Below are 6000 nucleotides of genomic sequence, written 5' to 3'. Positions count from 1 at the left end.
TCTTCCAACATGACAATGACCCGAAGCACACAGCCAGGATAACCAAGGAGTGGCTCTGTAAGAAGCATATCAAGGTTCTGGCATGGCCTAGCCAGTCTCCAGACCTAAACCCAATAGAGAATCTTTGGAGGGAGCTCAAACTCTGTGTTTCTTAGCGACAGGCCAGAAACCTGACTGATCTAGAGAAGATCTGTGTGGAGGAGTGGGCCAAAATCCCTCCTGCAGTGTGTGCAAACCTGGTGAAAAACTACAGTACCTCTGTAATTGCAAACAAAAGCTACTGTACCAAATATTAACATTGACTTTCTCAGGTGTTCAAATACTTATTTGCAGCTGTATCATACAAATAAATAGTTAAAAAATCATACATTGTGATTTCTGGATTTTTTTTTTTAGATTCTCTCACAGTGGACATGCACCTACGATGACAATTTCAGACCCCTCCATGATTTCTAAGTGGGAGAACTTGCAAAATAGCAGGGTGTTCAAATACTTATTTTCCTCACTGTATAAGGGTGCTTGTTGATAATGCATGTGTCTGGTTTCTTTAGTAAAAGATTATACACAGATTTTATGTAGGTGGACACTTTATGTGATCTGCATGGCCTTATAATGAACTAATAACTATGACGCAAAGCAACGCTGGGAAGCTGTTTTGCTGTGCAAGAGGAATATTTTGCAGGTGTGTAAACAGATAAATAAATGACTTTATATATAAGCAGAGCTCGTCTCGAAATGTTTTAATATCTCCCGGTATAAGAGTGTAAGCTGTGAGAGGAATAGTTGGCTAGCTATGCGAACAAAACCTTTTGCTAACGTAAACAATTCTATTCACCTTGAAAAAAACACTTTTTTATAGTATTCGTCTCCACAGAAATAGTGCTATCAAGCTCTAATTAGTGTTTCTGATTGTTATATTTTCATTTAATGATTTAAAAAAAAACTACAACAAGAAAAAAAAACAAGTCCGGTCATGTTCTCACGTCCCGTCTAACAGCAGCGAATCTCTCCTCGGTTTTCTTGAGGTTATTTAGACAAACACAAAAAAAACTTTCGGATTTGTCGTTACTATAGATACTGTGACACGCGCGAATTAGTGTAATGTGTCATATACATGAAATATATAATAATGATAGAAGAAAATAATCAATCGAATCTGGACAAAAAGTATATAAGCTAGGTATTAAAAGATGACTAGCATTTTGAATTCTATTCACAGACCTAACTTGAATGAATCTATGTATAATGCCATGGTTTGGGAACGTTCTTACGCTCCCTGATGGCGACGCGGCGTTCTCGCTTCAGCGCTCATCATCTTTACCAGTTGTGTGTTTGAGTGGGTTTTATTGGGAACGTGTTTTATTTTTAAGTCGTTTCCTGACAGGATTTGGAAAAACCCCACTGATTTTCCATATGGTGCCGTAATCATTACTGTAGATCAAAGAGAAATGCGTAACGCCTCTCTGTCGTGGCCCATTTCCAGTAGAATCACGTCGATGGCGCTCCAGCTTTAATCTGATCATATGCTTCGGGTTTGGAGAGACCCAAGACTTGGGAAAGTCAGACTTTGGACCCGGGTTTGGAAAGTTGGTATGTAGGAAGTTTGAGCCTCGGATGCGCTTAGAACAGTTTTGCGCTCAAATCTCAAAATGGACGAATTTCTTTGTTACACATTGACTGTATAGTGCACAGATATAGAAGGGGGTTATTTATAATCGGGTGGTCTCCTAACTAAGGACGGGTTCTTCCTCATATTGTCTCAGAGAGAAGCTTTACATTTCACATGTACTTTACACCGCTGTAAAATTCTTCATGATGTTAGGAAGCTGGGGCCAGACATGTTTCAGCACCTTTTGAGCACAGAAGGTTAAGGGCCTTGCTCAAGGGCCCAAGGAATGGCAGCTTGGCGATACACGGGCTTAAACCCTCGACCTTCTGATCAGTAATCACTCACTGAGCTTTAAACATTAGGGATAATCTTCTCTCTCTCTTCTTTATCAGCGTCGCCAGACACTGAAACAGAGTGCACTGATTAGTCTCATCACCTACACGGTTTGCTTGTAACCACTCGTTTAGTCTGGCTCCGCCTTCCACTCGCGAACCGGTGCTCATCCACGCACCTGCTGCCACATCCAATTATACTGCATAGTTTATACATTACGCTAATGTAAATTTCTCTGTTTTGCTAAAACTGTCATTAGTTAAATGATCAATGATTGAGTACACTACCCCATAGTGATCACCACTCTTCAAGACTCCTGGGTAGGAAAGGCCATGGTTTAACTTGGATTCATCCGTCGTAACTCGGGGAACTACTTCACCCGGCCATGAAACGGCTCTGAACGTATTTTTCTTCAGCGTGAACCTATACGGCTGATAAATTTGTGGTTGTTATTTACAGCACAGGAACATGAAAAGCTATTTAAAAAAAAAAAGCACAAGGAGCTCCTTATTTCTCATGTATGGAAGCTCAGTCTGGTTCAGGGCTTATCTCAGGAGCCAGATAGCATCACACACACAAAAAAAAAAAAGGGCTCTGTAATGGCCACATGCTCCACTTGATAATCCAGGAGAGCCCTGTCCGGAGATTCGGCCCATTTATTTATTTATTTGTTTGTTTAAAATAACATTTTTTGGGAGCTTTGGTGTGAAGCTTAAGGTCTGCAGAGAGCGAAGTGAATTACCTATTCAAAGGAAATGTATTTTGCTTCCTCTGCTCCATGGGTTAACATAAAAGCTTCTACCTCTTGGCCCTTGCCTTGTTTTTTGATTGATACTTTTCAATTACAGTCTCACCAGCCTGGTGCCTTTACCCCCAAAACATTCAAAATGTTATTTTTTCCCCCCTCTCTCTCTCTTTCTTCCTCTCTTTCTTTCTCTTTCCACCCCCTCCTTTTTCAATGATAACTTCAAACATTTAGGGGCTACAAGAGCACCGGTAGCCCTGTTTAGCTAGAGCAGTAAATTGCTTCCATGTTCAACATAATAGCAGTGACAGGCCTTTGCTAGGGAAATCAGTCCGGCGAAGGGACACGCCGACGATAAGACATCCGGCTTTGAAATTCTATTTCTCGGTATCGGAATTAAATCTGGACTTTATATTTCTTCGGCAGGCGAAGGCGCTCTGTAGTCGCCTCGTGTCTGAGCTATTTGATCATCTCTTGACAACTTACACGAGCCCCGGCGTTACCTTCCTTTCCTCCCCGCGCGCCTCCGGGTCTCTGGCGCAGTGTTAAAGATCACGTTTTTCGTTACAACCTCGATGCTTTACAAGCAATTAAAAGAGCCGGGTTCGGCTGTGCGCTAAAGTTAGCGCTTGATTTCACGAATTCGAAGATTCGTAGATTTTCTTTTTGTAGCGCAACCCAGCAGTGGGATACAAAGGATCATCAGCTGATTGGCTGAAACTGTCATTCGTTCTGTTTGTATCAGAGCTCAATCAGATACTTGCGTCTATTAAATGCAAAAAGATGCAATGAAATATACGTTTATTTGCATAGTAAAATATTCAATTTGGTTTGTTTTTCACTGTAAAGGTGCTCTCGAGATGGTAAAGAAGGATTCAAATATAATTTTTTTGGTTTCATAATGTGCGCTGTAACAAATTTTAAGGCTTTTTTTTTTATTTATAGAAAATCCAATGCAAATCTAACAATAAGCACCATTTTGGGAAATGGTTTGAATTAGAAATTCATTATAAAAAATTTTTAGGTAAAAAAGACTAATGGATCTGGATAAATCTAAAAACTTCCTTTTCTTCTTAAAAACGCGCCGCGTCAACACTTTTGTTTTCAATCGTTACCCAAAAGTTGTTCATCCACACAGAAATGTCTGAAAACGATTATGTCCCTGTACCGCACACGAGCAAAACGTAGGACCCGCGTCATCAAGCCTGCCGTTTATTTATGTTCTGGCAGTTTGAAACGTCACAGCAATCAATAAATATGCATCATTGCTTTCGAAAGATTTACAGTCCAAAATGCAAAAAGGACATTTTTCAAATTCATCCACTTTGCAGAGCGTTTTTCAAACAGCTAAGTTTTTTGTTGACTGACAACATACTAGTGTGGACACGGCTTAAAGAACTTTTCAGGAATATGGTCTAGTGGTTAGGATGCGGCGCTCGCCCGGGTTCGATCCCCGGTCAGGAAACCAACTCCAGCCACTCTTAGTGCCGGTCCCAACCCCGGATAAATAGGGAGGGTTGCGTTAGGAAGGGCATCCAGCATAAAAGGATGTGCCAAATCAAACATGCAGATGATCCACTGTGGCGACCCCTAATAGGAGAAGCCGAAAGATATATATATGAGATATGATTTGATTGGGAGGAGTTTTCTTTGTTTTTGTTGTGCAATATTCAAATGCGCATAAAAGGAAGGCACACAATTATACACGCCATTTACAGTTAATACAATTAGCAACATTTCGACCCAAAACTCGAAGTTCTTTTTGCTGGTGCAGCTCTCGTCCTTAATCTAGAGAAAAAAAAAACATATAATAATTTTTTGGTTTTCCACATTATTTTGTTCTCTGCTCAGTCTCACGCTTTTTCTTCCGCTACTGCTAGACTCTTCCACGGGAAGTGGTTTACGTACGCCCCCCGGCTTTAATTCCATTCCCTTTCCATCCACGCGCTCTTCTCACTCTCCTGACGTTAGAGGATGTGAAGTTTGCCCAGGGGGTGATGAAAACCTACACTCTTACTTCAGCATCACACCCTGGCTTTTACAACAGGAAACAATTTTACCCAGAGCCTAAGGTGGGTGAGATGGAGGTGTGTGTATACTGTAGCTCAACAGGATCAGTGTAATGTAATGTATATCAGAAGGCTGTGTGTGTGTGTGTGTGTGTGTGTGTGTGTGTGTGTGTGTGAGAGCTAGGATTAGAGATTCCAGGCATGCTTTGGGAGGAGGAGGAAGAGGTGGTGGAGGAGGAGGAGGAGGAGAAGGAGGTCTCTGCCGTTCACTCTGACATTGTGAGTGTCAGCCTCAGATCACTTTAATCAGGGAGAGGATATGCATGATAAAACGGATAAGGGACTTTAATCAAAAAAATTCGCTGGTCTGGAAACGTGACACACTCGGAGAAGCACGCCTCATCCCCGGCGCACCCCTGTGTCACTGCCAGGCGCCGGCGCATCATGAATATGCATGTCAGGGAAAGGCAAGGTACCACATTAAAATGGGCTATTGTTTGTTCAGCTGCGTGGCCACACGAGGAAATCATCCGCCAGAAGGGCCTGTGCGTTTCCCTAAACACCCCGAATAGATCCATACTCACACACGCATTTATTTACGCACATTTATCCGTACAGATTCGCGCTCAAGGCACAAACAGGCTCCATACTCTTTATATACGGTTTCCTTGAACATCAGGTGGATTAGACGGGATCTATTCCATGGGGCGTGATGGAGACTAGAAGTCAAGTTTGACTTGAACAGTCGCAAAATAAGTTTTTGAACGGAGGTCGGAGATTTGAGTCATGTTAGTAACCGTAGCTAGAGTTTGTGGAGACCAGGTACTTTTTGAACATTCCACATTTAGTCTCCACTCTTCTGGGAAGATGTTCCACCAGATTTTTCAGTGTGCTTGTAGATATCTGTGCTCATTGATCCACAAGGGTGTTAGTAAAGCCAGGTACCGATAAGCTTGAGCTCTATAGCAGGAGATCTTCCACTCCAACCCATGTAAAGCAGATCTCCATGGAGCTGGCTGTGTGTTCCCAAGCTTTGTCACATATTGCTGGAAAACTCAGGTGTCCCTACACGGAACGCTTCTCACAAAGCTCTGTTTTCTAGGTGAACTCTGAACTCAAAAGGATAAGTGATAAGAAAACAGAATCTATGAGTGGGATGAGAATCTTTGGTGGTGTCTAGGGTAAGCAAAAGAAAATGGAGGCACCATCTTTGGGCACATAACGTTGCTGAACCCGGACCTGACCAACTGCAGCAACCTCAGATCATAGCACTGCCCCCACAGGTTTGGCAGTGCTATGACCCT

This window comes from Silurus meridionalis, chromosome 8, assembly GCF_014805685.1.
Source record: "Silurus meridionalis isolate SWU-2019-XX chromosome 8, ASM1480568v1, whole genome shotgun sequence".
Lineage (NCBI taxonomy): Eukaryota > Metazoa > Chordata > Actinopteri > Siluriformes > Siluridae > Silurus > Silurus meridionalis.
Note: the sequence above shows the minus strand (reverse complement) of the source record.